This window comes from Myodes glareolus, chromosome 18, assembly GCF_982192425.1.
Source record: "Myodes glareolus chromosome 18, mMyoGla1.1, whole genome shotgun sequence".
In the NCBI taxonomy this organism is placed as follows: domain Eukaryota; kingdom Metazoa; phylum Chordata; class Mammalia; order Rodentia; family Cricetidae; genus Myodes; species Myodes glareolus.
Genome location: NC_142043.1, coordinates 58,140,060 through 58,162,820, shown reverse-complemented (window position 1 = coordinate 58,162,820; position 22,761 = coordinate 58,140,060). Strand labels below are relative to the sequence as shown.

The following is a 22,761-nucleotide window of genomic DNA, read 5'->3' as shown; positions in this document are numbered from 1 at the left end:
TTTAGCTACCATACAAGAGTCCAACTTGGTTACACTCTGTTTATGAACTTCTACCGTGTATATCTAGTGTGGTCTTACCACAAAAATTACCTAGAGTAACCTTACCATTTACCACTCTTAACTGAAAAGTCCTATGTTTTAAATTAAAAAAAAAAAACCTTTAAGTCTGGAAAGAGCAAAGGTTATTATCAAGCCTTGCACTCTGCACATTGCAGAAGTGTGTGTGTGTGTGTGTGTGTGTGTGTGTGTGTGTGTGTGTGTGTGAAAGAGAGTGAGAGAGAGAATGAATATGAAGACGTTATGTCCTTTATCCTACCCTTCTAAAAAGCCGCATCTTTCTTTTGCTGGTCAGTATGGAAACCTCAAGCCTCCATTGCCTTCTTCTGGACCTTAGGAAAACTTACTACGGGGAAACTTTTGGGGCAAAGGAAGGAGATGCTAAGCTGGGCTAGCAGTTGTAGATGACAGTGACATTTATTTCCCATAATTCTTGCCCACAGGAAACACATCCTTTAATAAACTACATCAAATCAAGTTAGACATCACCAAAATCTAAAGGTATCAACTTCTCTGGGAAGCTCAAGGCCACCAACTCAGGACCACTGAAGGAGTTAGCACTGGGCATTCAGGTGGGCAGTGGAGGTCGCGCTGGGGCAAGTCCTGGGTCCCCCTGGATTCCCAAGAGAAGCGGTGCACAGAGAGAGGAGGGTGAAAACCAGGTTGCAGGAAACCATAAGCAATTTTGAATTCTGAGCTGGGCCTGGGAGTCGGGATCCCAACCCCTTGCCTACCTTCGGGCTCGGCGAGCACCGCGGCGTCCTCCCTCCGTGCCTCTGCAGCCACAGCTGCACTGATCCCTGCCGCGGAGCTCAGGTCCCGCAGAGCGCGCCTGCCCCGCGCTGCGCTCTCCACTAGCTCCCCAATTGAGAAGCAATCAGCAAGGTGATTAACATCCACTGTGCAGGCACCCACGTCCCTGAACCATGTAGTTCCTCTTCTAGCGCTCAGCCAGCTCCGTCGCGCCGCAAAGGGTCACCCGGGGAGTTCCCGGTCGCAGCTCCTTCCCTGTGCTCGCCTGGACCAAACCGCTCTCGCCGCGCCTCTCACCCGCGCTCCCGGCGAACCGCTCACCGGCAGGCCTGGGGACACCAGGCGGGAAGGATCGATCCAAACCGTTGATTCCCGGGGAAAGCAGAGAAACTTTGATGCTGCCGCTGTACACGCAGCGGGAGAGGAAACCAAACAAGTTGCAGGTGCGGATTCACCGAAGCGCCTTTCCCGACTGGGAGAAAAATCACAAGGCAGCAGAATCTAGGAGACTGCTCTGTGCTCCATCGGCGACTGCGGGCGCACCTCGGGGTCTTTAATCTGCGTGTGCAGGGGAAGGCGCGGGGATCGCCTAAGGTTCACGGCCAGTCGCGAGTGGCCAATGCAACTCTGGCTGCCTAGGATGCTGGGACCCAGCGCTGATCCGACCCAGAGCCTAGGCAGTGTCCGGCCCACAGCGGCGTCCAAGCTGTCGCTTGCTGGAGAGGAGCGGCTTTCTCCCTTCCCGCAAAGTGACAGCTCCAAAGTCGAGTCTCTCTCCTGCGCAGCGACTCACTCCTTTAAAGGCCCGGGAGGACGTCAGAGGCTGCCGGGCCCGCGGGGCGAGCGCCAGGTCTCCCCGCCCCACCGGTTGCAGCGCTCGGCCGGCCGAGTCTGCCGCCAGGGCCGCGGAGAGCTCCGGGTGGAGGTGGGAGTGGGAATGCTGATGGCGCACCGGGTCCGAGTCCCACGGGTCCTGCAGGGCGACACCGTGCCTGGTGCGCTGGTGGAGCAGAGGGGGCTCTGGCCACTCTGCACGCGCGCCGCTGACTGGGTCGCCCCAGCGCTCAACACCTGGTTCTGGGAAAACACACTTTTCTGGTTTGCTCTTGAGTCATCTCTGATTCATTTGGCGGAGCTCAAACCCACCGAGACATCTTTTTAAAAAAAATGATTTAGACTGTCCGGTCTTGAAATTTCTTTGATTTCCGCAGCCCCCAGTGCCTACTTCCCAACCCAGGGACAGTAAGTGGAAAACATCCACGTGTTCAAACGTCCCACACGCATCCAGTGCCCCAGACCCATGAACACCCCACTTTCTGACACTCATCAATGACTTAAAAGCTTTTGCAGGGGGCAATAGTATTCCTTAAAAAGAAAGAAACCAGCCTGCGTTAAGTGACGTATTCCAAGGTTTCCCGTCGCAATTTCCAAGTTGAGTGTGAGATGAGAATACCTTTCCACGTGTGTAAAATAGAGCCCGTTTCACGCTGAGCTTACGTTTTCAGGCACCATGACGTGATATTTTAAAGACATAGAGTCAGCTTAAGCGGAGACTGGATACATAATTGGGGAGGCAAAATTTCTCCATTTCTACCGCGTTTTCTTAATCCCCTTTAGGTAAAGGCAAGATGGTCAAGGCTCCATCCTTAGGGTCTGCACCCTTTCCTTCTTCCCTGTCAACTGAGCTGAGAACGGTGAAGAACGCAAGATCTCAACATTAGAGGAACCTCAGGGGCGAATGCCAGGCGCTACTGGATTTTCTCCTCTGTGAGCTTCCTTCCTTGTATTCACTAGAAGCCTTTTAAAGCGACATCACGACAAATTCCTCCAGACAACCGGCTCCTTTTTTCCAATTCCACCTGTACTGCCCAGCATGTCTCCCTCTAGCGGCCATCCCCGAGAAAACAGGAACTATGGGGGGGGCGCTAGCTCCGCCCCACCCCCAACCTTCCGCCCCATCCACCCACCCACTTCCACCCTCCTTTTCTGGTTCTGTCTTTCTTACCCTCTTCCCTTGCTTCCCTCCCTATCTAACCCGCATCCCCCGGTCCTCTCTACTTCCTCTCCTGCCTTCACCTGGAGGACCATAGACCTACAGATTCCCCGAGTCCTTTGGCCTGGCCTTGAGGGTTCTGCGCTGATTCAGTGTAAGGGCACCTTTGCTTTGGAATTGGGAAATTAGGAAACACGATATCTTTGCTCTTGGTGGTGAATGCCTCCGGAAAGCTTTGGTGAGGGGGGAACTAGCCTTAAATATTTTCTAGAATCATACTGGCATCCGTAAAGAGAACAGGCTTGGTTGCTGAGTACAGGTCACTGAGGTGCTGAGACAAGAAGGACCAAGAGGAAGCTCCAGGTCTGTTTGCGCCACGCAGCAGAACCCCACCTTAAATAAGGATTTATTAACCAGGCAGATCAACTTGAGTATTCATTTAAACAGTTTGGTGTGAGAACAGCTGAATCTAGAAGTCGGGGCAGTGTTCCTTCTTTGGTTCGCTGATACAGACGTTGCTGGTTGGAGAAAAAGCAGCCAAGAAAAAGGCTGAAGCTCTGGATTCTGACCGCTGCTCACCTGCCTTCATCTCCGATTTCAGAAGCTTGCTGGTGTTAGTTTAGGATCACTCTTGAGTCAACGCTGTGACTCAACGCTACTGGGTTTACTATCGCCTCAGTTTGGACCCAGACCTGGGTGGGCGTGGGGACTAAACCACTCAGGTGGAATTTGGGCACCAGTCCGTGATGCTCCTGGTTCCTTAGAGCCACCTAGATAGAGACTAGGAGGCGGGGCAATGCCTGCTTTATCCAAATCATTAGTGAGGCGGGACATCGGCAACTTTATCCCAATCAATCATTAGACCATAGAAAAGTTGACGATGCCTATTCCTAAAGGACAAGGTTCGTCCAGACTGTAGGTCGCAGGGAGAAGAAACTCCCCCAAAGTGGCAGCACCAGAGCCGCCGCTGGCCACACCCCTCCTGGACTCCCGAGTGCGGATCTGTTCCACCCAAGGAAGAGCGCTCCAAAGGGTCCAGTTACTAGTGAGAGGTTTTCTAGCTCGAAGGGCAACCCTCCAGATTGCATGTAGCCTCCCAGAGGACTGACTTTTGGCAGCCTGGGCACCTCTGCTGGAACCCGCCCAGGCCTTTTGCCCCTGCTGTACAAGCCCAACACCCTGGCGATCTGCGTCACCAGCGCGCAGACGCAGATGGGGATGGGCATCTGAGCGGCAAGGTCCGATCTGGATGCAAATGTTCCTATTCGGTGTCCAGCGGCTGATTTCTGAAACTCGCCTCCCTTCTCCTCAATGTCTTGCAGATGAGGGTAGGGGTGGGGATAGACACTTCGCTCTTGAGGGGCAAGGACCTGAAGAAAGCTTGGAGTCTGTCCACTTCCCCAGTGGCACTGGAAACACACTAGGGCAGGGCCAACCGGAGGAGCAGAGGGCACAGCTATGGACGCGTTGGTCTGTGTGGACCTGCTCCATCTGGCCCAGATTCACCTGCAGGTCTTCTCAGAGTGATACTGATCTCCCTCCAGTGCATGGCCAAAGGGCCATTCTAATGAAGATTGCAAAAGGGAGCTTGAACATAATCCAGGGGTGCCCTGGTGGCCAATTACTACGAAACCCCTCATCTGACATAAAATTGCCTGCTCCTTTCCACACCTTAACAGTTACATAAAAAAACAAGCCTTGTATGGATAAGCATGTATTTTATTTCCTAAAGGTAATAAATACATCGGAATTTCTGCCCTAAATTAATAAAAATAATTAAAACAATTAATTTAATTAAATATTTAAATTAAATAATATAACCATTTAAATGAAATTATTTAAATTAGGTAATAAATGGCTATAAGAATGTTGCATAATTAAATGATCGCATTGACACGATAGTGCACTGAATTTCCATTTATGAAAACTTTTTTTAAACAAAATCAGCACAAGAGAAACAATTCCCTTAGGTCTAGAATAAACGTATGCATAACATGAAATGAAAATGCTGCTTTTAAAGTGCCCAGGAGGCCTGTAGCTGCTGACGGAAGAGCACAGGATACCCAAAAATAGAGGGAGACATGCGAGGCCTGCTCTTCTTTATCAAGAATGAAAATATGCGCTCTATTCCAGCAGCGACAGGAAAGGCCACTCTTCAGGGAAAATAAAGTATCCTACACGTGATAAAGAAATCTTGCCAGTTATAGAAATAAACTCAAGGTCAAATTAAGGTTTCAGGGTAAAATCTGAAACCATATAAATTCTAGAAAATGACATAGGGAAGATTCTTGCTTTTTTTTTTCTGGAAAAGAGCCTGAATCACGGGAAGCAAAAGTAAAAATAGACAAGTGGATGGCATGTGTCTAAAACCTTGTGCCCAGCCAAGGTGAAGGGACACAGCGAAGGGACAAACTACAGAATGGTCTAAAGTGTTCTCGTCTGATAAGAGATAGTTACACAGACCACATGATCCCTCCGGGAGCACAATAGCCAACATTTGAACAGCTCAATGAAAAGTAGAGGATAGACCCAAACAGGCATTTCTCAAAGAACATACAGCTGTGTGTGTGTGTGTGTGTGTGTGTGTGTGTGTGTGTGTGTGTACATGAAAAATACTTATTAGCAATGGAACAGAGAAACAGTTAAACGCTGCAATGGAGCGTTTCTTAGGTAGGAAAGAATGGTGGATGACTTATAGGAAAGACTGAAGCTACATATACACAACGACAAAAGTTCATCACTTGTGATAACATAGATGAAACTCGGGGAGACCTGACGTTAATTGGAATGACCCCCCAAAATGTCATGTATACTGAATGAGCTCCCTCATGGATGTAATCTAAGAAGAGCAACTTCATGGAAGTTTGGAAAAGAACAGTGGTGTGGTCAGTGCTCTTGGGAGGAACAGGAAAGGCTGATCAGCAGGTGCTGAGCTAAGGCAGTCCAAATGAGGGTACAAACACTTTCACAGAGCATGGAGTGTCTGCGACAGTACTGTGCACTTCAAAAGATGGGAAGGAACCTGGATGTTTTCACCCTAAAACTCAGGAAATGATTCAAGAAATCAAACAGTTTACCTTGGATTAAACACTGTAATAAAGGCACATAATGCCATGGAATATGCTATCATATTAATATGCAGAATTTTTATAGTTCTATATCTGGCAAACATAATTTTAAATAACTAATACAGTTAAATAGATAATAGATAAAAATAAATAGAATTTTAAAATGAAATATAGTTTTAGAGAGGCTAAAATCTGTATAGTTTAAATAAAAGTGTTTCAGCACATATCAGAATTTCATGAGGTAAATTGAAGCAGTGAGGAATCAATATTCTAAGAAATGTTTCCAGATAAGATGAAAATGTGACATTTTAAGGGAAATTTTGAAGATAATATTTAGTAATCAAAATATTTTTGGGCATGTATCTTTAATAACATGACATGTGATATATTAATTGTCAAACTTTAATTTGAATACAAGCCACATAATAATACCACCCTAACGATTTTAAACAGGTAGTTTGAATGCTTTATGTACATTAACATTGCTTAATAAGTAGCTCCAGCATTTTCATCTTTACAAAATCTATTTCTATACCCTTTAAACATATCACCATTTTCAAATGATATGTATTCTTTCTTCTTATGGACAGGTGTGTGTGCTTGTGTCAGTTTATATACACCACAAGCATGCAGTTCCCATGGTGACCAGAAGAGGGCACAGAGTACTCTGCAAATGGAGTTAGAGCTATGAGCAGTAATGTTGGTGCTAAGGACTGATCAGCACCAACTAGTCTTCAACAGCAGCAAGGGCTTACCACTTCAGCCCTATCAACAGCCAATCAATTTCATTTTCCTGTGTCCCAGGAGCCACTATGCTGCTTTCTGAGTCTGATCTGGTTTTTATTGCTCATATTAACCATGAGTGGAATCACGTAGTACTCATCTTCTTTCAGTGGCTAGCTTCAATTAGCACAGCGTTGTCGGGTCTTTTCAATCTTGGTGACATTTCATTGTCTAAACCAGTAGTTCCCAACTCATAGGTTGTGACCTCATCGAGTGGGCTTCTTATCAGATATCCTGCATTTCAGGATATTCGCCATTACCATTCATAATAGTAGCAAAATTACAGTTATAAAGTAGCAGTGAAATAATTTTATGGTTGGGGTCACCACACAATGAAGAATGTATTAAAGGGACTCAGCATTAGGAAGACTGAGAACTCTGGTATAAATAAAGCACATTGCTTATTCATTCCCTCTTCAACGAACACCTCACCATCTTCTTCCCCCTTGATGATTCTAATGAGGCTATTAGAAAAGGGTTATACACTTACCCCTTTCTGGAATCCACCATCTAATTCCCTTTGATAGGGATTCAGAAGTGGGAATCCTAAACATTTTTTTTCTGGGAACCTAAACCTATAAGTCCCTCAAAATTCAGACACTGTAAATTCCAAATAGAATAATGGAATAGCCCCTGAAGCCCCATCCTTAGAGGAGGAACATTTTATGGTTGGCATAATCATAAAGAGAAACAAAGAAGCAGAGAGATACTCTCCTTTGGATACATGGTTACTGATAATTTTCCAAAGCCCCAGGAGCTGGCCACCAACCATGAGCACAGGGGCAGCACTAACTGGACTCAGGGTTAATAACAGTATAAAATGGAGGACATGAAGTAGGAGAGGAAAGGGATGGGAGCATCTGAGGGAGTTGGGGAGAACTGTAACACTTGGTGGGTGGATAGGGTCAAATACAATGTATAGATGACAAAATTTTCAAAGAATATGTTTAACAGAAATCAGACTTTGGAGCTCTAAGGACCCATGTGGTTGTGTTTGAACATGTGGTCCCTAAGAGTTAGTAATATAATGAGGTCAGTGCTGGACTTCGATTTGCTAGGATTAGTGTACATAGGAGAAGACTGTGGAAGGAGCCCTTCTTATCTCTCAGTACACAAGAGCAATGAGAAAGGCTGGGTGTGTTCACAGCAATAACTGCAGTTCACATAGGAAGAGAGGCCTTGACCTTGGTATTCTTTATCCCACAACTGTGAGCAGTTACAGAACTAAGTAGTATAAGCCAGTATCTCCTGGTAATGAGGACTTGCATTTGTTACAAATGCTGTCAAGTGTATTATGTTGGGTCAGATTTCTTTTTGCAGTAATGCCTATTCTTGTGACTAGAGAGATGACTTCTAGGCCGACTTTTCTGAACCACTACCCAGTTCCCAAATAACCCGCACAGAGACTGAATATTACTTATAAATGCTTGGTTGAGAGCTTAGGCTTGTTTTTGTCTCTTATAACTTACAATTAATTTATGTGCTCCCCCGAGGCTCATCTACCTCGTGTATGTACTTCCTATCCTTCTTTCTCTTCATCTCATGTCATCTCCTGAGATTCCTCATGCTCCACCCTTCTTTTTCCCAGCATCCTCCTAGTCTGGGTCTCCCACCCAATCTTTCCTGCTCAAGTATGGGCCAGTCAGCTCTTTATTAACCAATCAGAGTAATACATAGTTACAGCGTAAAAGTTGTTCCACAGCAATGACTCAGCAATTAAGAGCACTTGTCTTCTTGCATAGGAGCTGGGTTTGATTCCCAGTGCCCACACAATGGCTCACACCCTCCATAACTACAAATCCAGAGGATAGGAACCCCTCTTCTGGCATATTCAGGCAACAGGCACATGCATGCTGCACACATATACACATAGGCAAATATAAAATCAAAGTAAGGTAAAAAATTAGAGACACTTGATTTAAAACCGAGTCTTATTGCTATTTCTGAATAAGGGCTTATGCATATTTTGTAGATTTTAACCCTTTGTACAGTGTGTCTACGCGTCTTTTTCTGTTCTGTAGGTTTCTGTTGTAACCAGTTGAGTGTTGTCTCATGTTGAAACATTTAAAAATTTATAGTATTATATTAATATACAAATTTCAAGTGCTAAGGATAATACCTGTGACTTACACTTAGCAAGGAGGTGATCTATCACTGACCTATGACCCAGTGATATTCTATGTAAATATGAGCAATGAAATTTCTCTTTCCTACCTTGAAAAGTGACATGTGGATACTAACAAACTTCTTAACATAGAACTTTCTGCTGAGCCATCTTTTGCTACATATCAATACTAAAATAACCCTCACTTTGTTCTATAGTTTGAAATTATTTGCATACCTTTTTTGTTCTCGAAATATTTGTTTTAATGATCTCATTTTTTTAATTTTTGAAAATTCATCATTATGGAAAAGAACTATGTTGGTATAATGAGACACCAAATACTTCACTTTAATGTACTGTACACTTTCAATTTCAGAAAATCAGCTTTATATTTACAAACACCATAAATTCACCCTCTGTATGCATATAGTTCAACTGCTTCATTTGTAAAACTGCATGGTCAATACCATAATTATTCATCACAGGCAATTTGGTTTCTTGATATTTTCCTCTGTATAATAATGTAAGTTATGTTCTTTTACTGTTGACTGGGTTAGATAAACTCTAAAATAATTAAAAATAAAAACAAACAAAAGAAAATCCCACTTTCTGCCTGGACTGCAGAGAATGCTCAATGATTAAGAAGCTTGCTGTTCCTGGAGAAGACCCACGTTCGGTTCCCAGGATTCACATCAGGAGACTGGGCTGCCAGTAACTCCAGCTCTTGGGGGTTGATGTCCTCTTCTGTGCTGCACATAACATATCCATATTCAGACACACATACATACAGATTACAAAAAGAAAAATCTTGAAAAATGTTTGTATCTGTTCATCTGACTTTACTCTTTCAATCTGCTGTATTAATTTTCAGAACACAAAATGGGTTTCCAAACCTCAGAATGCCCTCTGCTATTATTAGACTTGAAATTTAATGGGTTGAAATTTAGTGCACTGTGCAGAAGGAATTCTGTTTGGCGTAGTATATGGTGGGACAGTTACTCTTGGTCCTTCTGTGTGTTTCCACAAACTCACAAGCACAAGTCAGGAATGTCAGAAACGGGGAAGCCAGGAAGGAAGATAGAGCCCCACCTTGGATTACAAAGGCCACAAACAAAGAACAATACCTGGTCCTTTCAGAGCCCAGAGGAAACAGGTCCTGAACAGAAGGCAGCCACTCTTCTGTCCGCAGGTCTGTTAAGGAAACCCTTTTTCAAAGTTCCCAAGCCCACCTGTTCAGCCTGTGGGGAATTCAGAGAGTGGACCTCAGGAGATAATCATGAATACGAATAATTAACCAAGATTTGGGCTTTCCAGTAAATGAGTGCAATTTACACGTTTATACATTTTTGTAAGTGTTCTGGGTTGTGTTTAAATATCTACATAAATTTCTGGTGAGAGAAGAATGACAGAAACATCAAGTGAATCACTTCGTATTAAACATTGCAAATTATTTTGTTTACTGATAGTTACTTAGGATACTCCAGCTAGTTTATATTGAGATGTTAAAAAACATTTCTGATACTGTAACATAATCTGATCGAGTTTTTTAGAAACGGGAAGACCCTTTGCATGTGAATAAGTCTCCAGTACTCTCCTAAGAAGTGTCTGCTTCGAGAATATTGTGATCCGGACAGTTCTAGAGGATGAATTTTTTTTTTAACGACACCAGAAGGCGGGTCATAGTGGAGGACATTTTCAAAACTTATTTGTAAGAATGTGCATGCTATATCTTTCTTTTTTGTTCACCTGAAGATGGCTTCCCCATCCAGAGAGGCAAGGAACATCCCCATCCACACTGAATATACTTTGTCCAGACAAATGACCATACTCCACCACTGCAGCTGATGGCAATCGGTTGATATAGATGCTCCTGACACAATTGGGTATAATAGGAGGAATCATTAATATAAATCACACTGACAGCAGCAACGACTTTAGAGGTGTGGGGTGGGGAAAACCTAGTTAAAATGCTGCAAACTACATCCTAAGTGTAAAGCTTGCATCGTATCAGCACAGCATGGTGTGGAAAACTGAGGCCACATCCTATCTTGCTCTGGCTTGGCTCAGTGGGATAAGCAATGGCTGTGTTTAATTGAAAGCATGATAAATTTCTTATTTATGAAAACAGTCGACTAGGTTCTCTCTTGCAGTTATAATCAAAAGTTGGTGTATATACTTTAACGCTTTGCTCCTTGTTTGTAAAATATCATGTGCACACATGCCTGCTTTATTTGCCATCTTCTACCACAGTCAAGGTGCCTGCCAGTTAATCTGCATATGGCTCAGACCCACTAAGGACATTTTTTCATGACAAGAAGTCTCCTGTAGCCTGGGCTGTCATCCAACCTGTGGTGTACCAGAGGATGAGAACTCTCATCCTCCAGTCTGGATTTGGAGTGCTGGAATTACAGGTATACAGGGCAAGGGCAGCTTGAAGAGGTTCCAGGGATCGATCCCAGATCTCTTGCAGATTAGGATCTACCCAGGGAAGTATGACCCCTGCCATGAAGAGATTCAAATGCTTTAAAAACTACATTTTCTATTTAGCTCCTATTGTCCTAATAAGAGGAAAATGTCTCTTTAAGAAGGACCCTTCAGAAAAGTATAAATAGAATTCTAGAGTGTGCTTGAAAAGCAATCATGCCCGGGAGTCTACTTAAAAGTTCCCTTGAGATCAGAGTTAAGTTAACAAGATTGCTAGAAAAAGTAAAACATTTAAAATTGAAGGAAATATATTCATCTATGTTAATTTAGATACTAAAATCAAGTTTTGTCTATACAGCACAGGCTAACTTTGATTGTTCTTTAGAGTGGCATTTTAAAATGAAAGAGCAAAAAGTACTCTTCTCATAAAAATTCTCCCAGAATCTGATACAAAGACCCTGTGCAAAAAAAAATTATGATCAATTCAAATTAAAATGTAACAATTTGCATTTGCTATAAATCTCATCTTCTACTATATTTTTTTAAAAGAACCAGAATAGGTTCTCAAGTATTTGAGCCTGTTTGTTGCATCTTAAGCAACTGTCATGAAAAACAGATGTAAATAGCTTTTGTTTCTGTGGCTGATTCCAGGATGACGTTGGCACTGGGAGCCTTCAGAAGCTCTCCAGGGACAATGGCTCTTACCTGGTACTCCTGTAGCAGGACGTGACAGAGGTACAGCAGCCTGGTGCTTCTGGGATGAGCTATTATGTGAACAGTCCCAAAATACAAAAATGATCCATTTTTTGGAGGTTTTTGTTTGAGACGGGCTTTCTCTGTAGCTTTGGAGCCTGTACTGGAACAAGCTCTTGCAGACCAGGTTGGTCTCGAACTCACAAAGATCCACCTGCCTCTGCCTCCTGAGTGCTGGGATTAAAGGCATGCGCCACCACTGTCCAGCTGCAGAAATGATCTTAGAGATACTCTTCTTCGGGTTAAGTGCAACTGACTGATTTATAGCCACTCAACAAGATTTGAAAATTCAAAAGGAACAGATTGGTACACTCAATGCCTCTTCTTGGGTTCTGTCCCTCTCTTAGGACCAGCCTGTTATTTCTCATTAGCATGCTCTCTAAACGGTTTGCCTTAACATGTTAACTTTATAATCTGTTATTGACTGGGTTAGAGCGACCGTCATTACTTTCCCTTAAATGGATTGATGCTCTGGAAGCCTTGTAAGGCCCAAACAGACACGAAGCACACGGGCTCACACCTGAAAAAAGCACCCAAGGCAACAGGACTTCCCAAGTGTCAGTGGCCTACTTTCTGTGAAGCCATGATCAGTTAGGATTGACGCTGACATTGAGACAGGCATTCTCTGTCAGCTACCATTAACCTTGAGAGACTTTCTTAAATTCCTTAGATAGCCTTCATGGCAGAAAAGGCAGAAGAGGAAGGAAGAAGGATGATCTGTGGGGACTCAACCTGAAGAGGCTGGTTTGGCTTTAAAGATGGAAGAAGGTGTGGGCCAGAGGAGACCTCTGCAGCCTGGAAAAGCCTACCACAAATTTTCCCTAAGGAAGGCCGTATTGGAATGACAACCATATTTAATGACAGTGTGGTCTGAGTGAACTCCAAACCACAGACTATGAGATGAAAAGGGTTTTGGAAAACCATTAAGCTGTCAACTTTTCAGAGCAGTCAGGAGAGTGAAGAGCTGATCCATGCATCCCTGGCTCAGAACTCACTCAGTTGACCACAATTCAGTCAGTGACTATGGTTAAGGGGACTGTTCCCATAGGCCAGACATCAGCTCCTGGAGAGTAAAACATTTCAGAAAAGGCTCGGCATTATTCTAATTTTTCTACACAAGAAAACTTGTATCTTTCAAAGACTGTAAGTCAAATATACTTTTGTATGTGTGTGGTGTGTGTGTGTGTGTGTGTGTGTGTGTGTGTGTGTGTGTAGTTACTCTGTTTTCGCAAAACAAAAAAATAACATTATATAACTTTAAATAACTTACGTATTTATTTATCTAGTTAGTATTACATTTCCTTCCTCTAATATGCCTATGTATGCATATCTATTTAAATATATATTTAATCATATATTCTTAGTGAAATAAATTTAAAATAAGGAGTATAATATGAAGTCAGAAGAGTCAGACATGAGATGTAGTTCAATGGAAAAAAGCTTGTCTAATGCCCACAAAGCAATAGGTCTATAATGAAGTTGGTATTTTGGGACAATTATTTATACATGCTTATTCAATTTCATTTTCTAAAAAAAATACTGAGATAGAGACCTGTAATCAAGACAAAAGAAGAGATGAATAAAGAAAGAGAAAGATAAGGAGAAAAGAAAGAAACAAAGAAGGGAGGAGGCAAGAGGGAAATGAATAGTCAATATTTCACAAGCAATGTGATTAAAAATTAGAATACATTTATATTCTGTTACACCAGAGCCCCAGTTCTAATGTATTATTGTATTCAAATGTCCATGGCTGAGGCACCAGTAATAACTGTACGATTTACAACAGTAACAGCACTGAGATATGAGACTTTAGGTAATAAAGCTTCACATATCTTAAGGAGAAATTCTATTTTATTTGTCCTGCCCCTTGGAAATTCTGTAACAACAGGATTCTCGTGTTTGGGTTATAACCAAGTTACTGTCAACAAGCTAAATGGGCATTTGGATATTATTCTACCTATGGGAAATAGAAATAAACAGAGATTTCTTTTAAATTAAGTTTTTGTGGTGTTTCGTTGTTGCTGCTGTTGTTGTAGTGGTTGTGGTTGTTTGTGACAGGTATCACATTGTGGCTCAGATTGGTACACTCTTGAACTTGGATAGGTAGAATGAAGGCCATGCCAGTAGCTAAGCAGATTTGAACCTCTTGGTGGTGGCAAATAACAGTGCAGAGATAGAAAGTTATTCTTGCACTTTTACAGCATCTATTCATATTCTTAAGGAGTTCATAAATTCAGTCTCTCTGTCTGTTCTGTCTGTCTATCTATACATCTATCTATCCATCCAGCCTTTCATCTATCTATCTATCGATCTATCTATCTATCTATTTATCTATCTATCTATCTATCTATCTATCTATCTATCTATCTATCTATCCATCCATTCATCATTTATTTCATCTATCTATCTATCTATCTCTCTATCTATCTATCTATCTATCTATCTATCTATCTATCTATCTTCCTATCTTTGTTTTATTGCAATCTTTTTTCCTTACCATAATTAAACTTGCATTTCTTTTCAAACCAGTTCAAATTGAAATTATACGATTTTTCGACTAGTTGGAGATTTTTACTAGTTGGAGAATACTAATCACAAAATTCTATCTTCTTACTACACTGAGGCAATGAGGAACTTAGACCTCTGACTCTAGATGAAGTTGCTTGGAGTGTGAGAAGATGCTGTCTTCTGCCTAGAGTGTTTGGGAAAGTAAGTGCAAATTGGATGTTAGAGCATAGCACAAAAGTAAGTTGGGGAAAATTTATATATGTTGGTTAAAAACAGAAGTTCTCAAACTGTGGGTTGTGATCCTTTTGAGGGTTGCCTATCAGATCCCACACATAGTATATTTAAGTTACTATTTATAACAGTGGCAAAATGACAGTTATGTAGTAGCAATGAAATAATTTTATGATTGGTTCATCACAAATGAGGAACTGTATAAAAGAATCACAGCATTAGGAAGGTTGAGGACCACCGATTTAGAATTTTAAGTATTCCAACATATAAACATGAGTAAGATGAAATACATTGGTCATCGTGAGATCTGAAGTCCAGATGGAAATATGAGCTCCAGATTATACGCTTGTGCATAGAAAGTAAACTTGCCCTTTGATAGAAATAACATCTTGATAAGATTCTAGATACCTGTATGTTCATTAAAAAAAAATTTGAGAAATAACAATAAAATACAGAATGCCCCATAAGGGAAAAGAATTTGTTCAAGTAAGAAAAGAAAACTCTCAAAGGATAACTACAGAGACAAAGTCACACAGACAAAGGCCCATCAGAGATCAGATGATTGAAATGGAGCTTCACAGTTTGGGTATTAAAGGATACAATAAACAAGATTACAAGAATTTGAACAAAAAATAATAAGAATTCTAGTACTAATATGTGTTTATATAACTTTCTAAGGACCTACGGTTTGGCAGCAATTTATTTTTAGGAGAATGCTATAACAACCTCAATATGTTGAACAACAAACGACTCACCAAAAAAAACCCATTCTCATTCCTAACTTACAAGTGAAAACCTATTGTCATCATTTATTGTTAAAGCACTGTTAAAATATTTACCACATTTTCAGGAAAAATAAACAAGCTGAGACTATCCCAAAATGGTGTTCCGGCTTAAAGAAAACATTGAGATGCAATAAAGTCAATCAAAGACCACAAAAAGGGAGAAATGATGATGATGATGATGATGATGATGATGATGATGATGATGATGATGGAGATAGATGGATAATAGAGAATAGATGGTTGAAAATGATACATAAACTGTTAGATAATAAAATTGATAGATAAAAGATAGATAGATAGATGATAGATAGATAGAGATATGATAGATCGATTGATGAAACAAATTATGTAAAAATAACAAAAGACTTTAAACTAACGGAACATATTGATAGATGAAAGGCAGAGAGATGTCAGATATTGATGATGGGTAAGAACTAGATAATAGATAATTTGAGCTGAAATAAAAGGTTAGGGGATAACTGATAGATAAATTTTAAATATATACAAAAATAGTAATTTTATGAGTGATGTGTGTGTGCATGTGTATCTATCTATCTATCTATATCTATATCTATATCTATATATATATATAGAGAGAGAGAGAGAGAGAGAGAAGAGAGAGAGAGAGACTAGATATTTAGATTGAAAAAAATGCAGGTAGATAATGGATAGGGAGAGGCATGGTGATGATAAAAAAGAGAAAAAATAGACAAGAGTAGATGGCAAAAATGTAGAAGACAGGTAATAAATAGATGATAAGAATATAGTAGGGAGATAAGTATTAGTTGGAAATAGATGGTATGCATGCCGATTGATTATAGACAAAGATAGGTAGACAGTAGGTGGAAAATAGAGAGTTATAAAGAAGAGGGTATAATCATGCATTCATTTGGACTTCATAAAATATTAATGAATATAGTTGTTAAATTCATTGTTAATTAAATGAGAAAAGTAAATACTATGAAAGTGAAATGAAAATAATTAGATCCTAGTTCTTTGCCTTGTTAATAGACTAAGTCAAATGCCAATTTATATTATAACAACAAAATAAAGGGGGTGTGCTGAAGTCTCCAGGATGACGTGTACAGCCAAGGAAGATTTTAGTACGTTAAGAGGTTGAGAGAGCTGCAACAAATGCAGTATGGTGTATGTCTGCCTGTAATACAAATGCAGTATGGGGTATGTCTGCTTGCAATAGATGGAGGCCAACAGAAGGAGCCAGGGTGTCGATTTCACTCCAGGAATATTTTCACAGTGTAACAGGAAACATTTTGAAAGAGGGGCCTTGGTAAACTAAGTCTTTGAACCATATTCTCTAGTAACACTAAATATCAAATCAAATTATCATTAAAACTAAAGGGAATATGTGAATAGTAAAATACTTAACACAAAGGGTAAGAATAAAAAAACAAAAACAAACAGGCTCATCCACACATTAAATAAGCAAAAAGCAAATAGGATAATCTTCATTTGCTACAGTCACTGTTATAATTTTAAATCCTTCAGTTAAAGATGGAGAATTTTTAAACTTCACAAAAATAATAATCACATATATTCCTCCAATATTTATATTTAACAGTAGGGGTTAGTGTCAGGAACTAAAACTCTGTCCATGCAAGAATGCTGGTTACTGGCTTGCTCGCCATGGCTTTCTCAATTTGTTTTCTCATACAACCCAGAACTACCTGCTCATTGGGGACACTGCCTATAGTAGGTACTGCCCATAGTGAGCCGAACCTTCCCACACCAAACAGTAATCAAGAAAAGGCCTATAGAAGTGTCCACAGGCCAATCTGATGGAGATAACACTTCAACTGAAGTTTCCTCTTCCCAGATAACTTTACTCGGTATCAAGATGTCAGAAACGAATTAGCAATATTAACCTCTTGCCAAAGAAACACACAAACACATCACTATTAAACCAGCTTCAAGGGATCTGATACCACCCTCTTCTGGCCTCAATATGAACTGCAGCCTGCACATACCCACACAGACAAGCACACGCATGTGCGTGCACACACACACACACACACACACACACACACACACACACACTTTAAAAATTCTAACTATAAATTTTAAAGATTATGAAAAAAGACTCTTTGAAAACAATATTACTGAATAAATACCTCTCGAATTGAAAACCAAATTGTCAAGAAGACATATAGACATATTTGAACACTTTAAATTTTAAAAACCAAATGGGGAAGTAACTGTGCCTTTCTGCTATCAGGGAGACTGGAGAAAAGTTGAGTTTTCCATGCCTCCCTCTGTTGCTAGGCATCTTTGCAGATTAAGGTAGGACTCTGCCCTGGGCCACCTGCTCTCCACTCCTAACATATATTTCCCTTTCCCTTCAAGATTACTCTCTGCACTTCAGGAATCCCCTCTGCAGATGATATTCTCCAGCTTGTTCTATTATCTGGCTTCATACCAAGTTCAGATGAAGGGCACCATATGTAGGAAAGTGGCGGATGCAAAATGCAACGTCTGGGTCCTTCACTTCCTTTTCTTTTCTGTTAAAGATATTGAATGTTGTTGTGTGTGCACAGGCATGAGCATGTTAATACTTGCCAAAGCCTGTATGTGAAGGTCAAGGACAAGTTGGAGGATTCTGTTCTCTCCTTCCATCATGGAGTCTGTGGATTCCTAACTCATGTCTTCAGGTTCAGCGGCAGCACGTTTATGCACTGAGCCACATCACAGGTCCACAACTCTTTATCCTTCGCCTCCACTGTGAATTACATCCATGACTCAGGTCTCCCTCCAGGTAGCCCTGCCTCCCAGCCTCTGGATGCACAGTTTTCTTTCATTGCATTCCCAGTAGACTTCTTATTGTCTGTTGACTGTGTTGATTGATGACAGGGAAATGACTTAAGGATTGTGACAAATCACATGCCTCCAGGTTATTTTTAACGTATTTACAATTTTGGTTACCATGCCCTGAAGTAACATTTTAAACTTTCTTTAAAAAGTGAGTCAGTCATTTCAAATTTGACATGAACCAGCATCTATATCTTCCAGTGTAAGATCAAAACAGTAATCCTGTTAAAACAATGCCTGCCACTTTTAGGTAGAGGGTTTTACTGGTAATGGTTCTTGTTAGTAAGGATTTGAGTTCCAGGGTTCAACTTCCATCAAAAGCTATACTCGTGAAGCAGTGTTCATTTACGTATCGATTGGCTAATTTGCTTACTCTGTTAATATTTTACTTGTATATATTCTTCTCCCCTGTTCCTCACATACTTCCTATTCAGTGTTGCATAGGACAGTATATGATGAAATGAAGAGTTGGGTGCTACCTAAAGTGTCACACACACACACACACACGCACATGCACACACACAAACACACACGCACACACACAGAACCTTGAACAGTTCCCAGGACAGCAAACCACTCAGCCACCTGAACATGCTCAGAACGAATAAACAAATTGGAAAGCTGTGATTAAAGTGAAAATTAAACTATCAAAAACATTAAAATATAGGTTTTGCAGAGAGTCGCTGAAGCACTGAAAGTGTAAATACGACGTGGTAATTAGACCAGTCTGTGGTAAAGCAGAGGACACAAATGTGTTAAAGAGCCATCAGTGTCCTATGATTTGTATGTAAAGTCCCATAGTTAAAACTTGAGGCGTCACTTTTCGTTTTTAAAAAGCCATTTGCAATCTGTGTGACTCTGGAGGGCCCAGGACTGAGCTGTGGGAACTTTCTGGTTGGAAAGCACTTCCTGTTTGCCAAAAGTTGAAGTTGCACAATTTTCTAATTTTAAGAGTGATCACTTCTATTTTTGATGTAACAGAATGTAGGTAGAATATTAATTGATGGGTTTAAAACATGATTCTGAGAAATACAAATACCTATCATAATTATGGGCCAAGAGCAATAATGACTCAATCAGCCATTTCCCATCAAAATGTATAAGCAGTCTGGGCTTTTTAATCAAATATTCTCATCCCAATTCAAAGGAAATACTGAAGTCTTAAAGTGTTAAACTATAAACTGCAGATTTTCGATGGTTCTTCTGGTTCTGTTGGGTTAGTAAAACAATTGAATGTAATCCGAGCCTGAGATCGTGACAATGTTTGCATCATGTGCCAATTATCATGGGATAATTTTAACCTCCGTCCAGGGTCACGGCACACAAACCCTGTGAAGAAGCTGAGCTCTGGGCTCTTGACATATTCTTTGTCATCATTGCAGGTGACATTTTGACTGCTCAACACTTGCCTCCCTTTCTCCTTTTCAGTCTTGGATCATCTCATATCTAGTGTCCTGATTGCCGCCTTTCAGATGTTTGCACTGTGCCTTGACTCCTTTCCCTGACAGCTTTTCTCACACTGTGCTGTATGCACGCAAACTCGCATGTCTCACTCATGACAGACTGATAAATCAATAGTTTAAAAATAGGTCACTCTGGTTTATATCTCATAGAAAAACTTCTCTCAATCACACTTAGCAGCGCTGCCTTGCTCTGATATCTCATTACATTTTTAGAATGCTGTTTAATGTTTTGAGAGAGCATGAAGGGCTATATGAACTTATTCTTAAACAAAATATATATCCAAATTTGACAGCAGTTTTAAAAATGCATGGGAACCACAAGCTTCTGGCTTTGTTTGTAATTCATGAGTAACTAGAGACAACTTTATTCTGCCTTCGTTCTTGTGTGACCACAAACAGCGACGATTCTAAGTATTGTCAGTGAGAGAACCACAGCAATGAAAGAAAATAACCCTGGACATTCTATAGCATCTGGTAAGATTATCAATTAAAAATAGTTCAGATTGGGGTTACAAGGTTGTAATATTAAAATAAATAAGCAGCTGTTAGTCAAAGTCAAAAGGAGAGGAGAGGTTTGTGGTGAAAGCATGGGTAGCACTGATTACCCTTTTCACCATTATTTGTTAAATGTATAATAAAAATGAAACACTATGTTCTAAAAGTCTTTTCATTAGCATATATTGCATGATGAATTAACTCAGTATGAGGTGGCTTAAACACAATTATCATTACTATCATATCAAAATTTCCATGGGTCAGGAATCTGGGCCCAATGTAGCTGGTCCTTTTGCGAACGGGGTGCGTGTCACAGGCATGAAGTTTGTACAAAACTTAAATCTCAGCTCTTGACAGAAGAAAGACAAGCTTTGGATTCATTCTCGGGCTTTGGGGGGATACCATTCTTCTGGGGTGATTAGTATCTAGAGGCTGAGTAAGTCTGTACCCCCTGGGCTTCTTAGCAATGCAGCTAACTCCAGTCAAATGTACAAAGACCCAAGGGAAATATGCAGAGTCCAGCAAGAGGAAAGTAATGAAGTCTCAGCATGCTGCCTTCATTCTACTTAATAGAAGTAATCCACTGTGTCCTGTGACATACACACAAGGGATTACATGGGGAGTGTTACCCCTAGAGGCTCTGACCATTGAAGCCTGTGCTAAAAATTCTCCTATCAAAGAAGCACAAATGAAGACTATTTGTCAATGAACTCTGAAATAATAGGAAGATTCTCTTGGGACAGTGAGACTGAACAATAAGGAAGCATATAGTAACACTATTTACAGTATTCATTAATGATAAAATGTGGCATAGTCGTACGCAATAGTGCTTATATCACTGATACGTGCCTCCTGCATGCACTCTTCCTGTGCTGATTAGAGGAAAGGCCACATGACCAGGACAACTGGGTGGGCTACTTTATAACATGAGGGGGCTGGCTTGTTGGGGTATCTGTCCCGCCCGGTACCCCACGCCGACATGCCCCAAAGAGAAAATCAATCACACAGAGATCTCTATAAGGTTATAAACTGATTGGTCCATTAGGTCAGGCTTCTTGTTAACTCTTATAACTTATATTAACCCATTATTCTCATCTATGTTAGCCATAATGGCTCCGTACCTTTCTCTGCTGGGCAAGTTACATGCTGCCTCTTTGGTGGTCTGTACAGGAGTGGCTGAGAGAGAGCTTCTGCTTCCAGAATACTCCCAGTCTCTTTGCTCCACCCCTACTTCCTGTCTGGCTTTCCCGCCTATACTGCCTGCCTGGCCAATCAGCGTTTTATTAAAATATGATTGACAGAATACAGATAATTCTCCCGCACCACTACTTTTTATGAGTCAAGGGTATTGCAGTCTTCTATCCGGTTCCCAAATGTACTAGTGAGTCAGAGAGGAATGGAAACAAGTACCACCTGCATGCAGTGGAGAGTGATGCTGTGAAGCATGGGGACAGAGTGTTCTGCATACTGGGGACAGGGACCAAGTCACTCTGAGACACTCCATATGACTGATAAATGGACCTACAGTTTCATGAGGCCAGAATATATGTGACTGGACATGGGGTGGGGGTGGGGACTAAATATGAAAAAGAGGACTTTGCTATTTCATGTTCCATGGGAGGACCACTAGGAATCAGAGGAGCTTCAGATGCCCTGGGGTGTGAGGCGTGGTTGACTAGAGTAAAGTCTGTTCTTCCTAATGAAAAGGAAGAGACACATCAAGAGTAGAGGCAGAAGAAACTCTTTCGGCTCCAAAGATCCTGGTGAGAAGCACAGAACAAGGGATACAGGCATAGGTTGACAAAAGCAAGATGCGGACTTTCCCAAAGGTCTTTCTGAAGGATGACAGCCCTGCTGGACCCAGGAGGCAATGCCAGGCTTTTGATGCCATCAAGGTAATGCTTATATACTGTTTTTATCCATTCTTTATGGAATGCAGAACCATAATAAACAGTTACTAAATATTCACTAGCAGTTAAGTTCAGATTGAAAACAAAACTCGAAAACTTAGGAGGTCAAATTGAGGAACATACATTAAAAGAAGAAATTTGAAAGTTTGCTAAATCACTCTGTCAATAGAGTTGTCATAAAATAAATAGATAACGCCAATTTAATCTTAAAATTTAACTTTTGTATTTATTTGTGGAAGCTATTAAGTTTCGAAAGCTTTTTAAGATATGGATTTATCACATGGTGCATTATTATAAGAATGAATTTGATATTGAACATTTGCTGAGACAATAATATAGGCATCTTAATAGCATCATATAAAAAGTCACATATAAAATCATAGGCATATCACTTTTAGAAGAAAATTAAAAGCAGTTTAAAATATTTATAATAGGCAGATACTTTTGAAAATTTATGTTCATATTTGGAATAAAATATTTAGAGTGGAAAAAATGACATTGAGTCTACCAAGTCTCTATTAATATGGTATTACAGAAAAGTAAGCTACATCTTTATTTTCCAAAGTATAGTTGACAGAAATGTCATTGTGTTACTACATGTAAAAGCATTT

General features: G+C 40.8%; 1 protein-coding gene across 2 annotated transcripts in view; it reads right to left on the bottom strand.

Moving 5' to 3' along the window:
- Nucleotides 1-1,752, bottom strand: part of Pcdh15 (protocadherin related 15) — a 1,307,054-nt gene extending 1,305,302 nt beyond the window's left edge. For both annotated transcript variants that reach the window (XM_085679751.2, XM_087898231.1), the window contains exon 1: nt 792-1,752. The gene's annotated coding sequence lies outside the window, so the exon portion shown is untranslated. The remainder of the gene's footprint in view (nt 1-791) is intronic.
- Between the last annotated feature and the right edge of the window lie 21,009 nt (nt 1,753-22,761).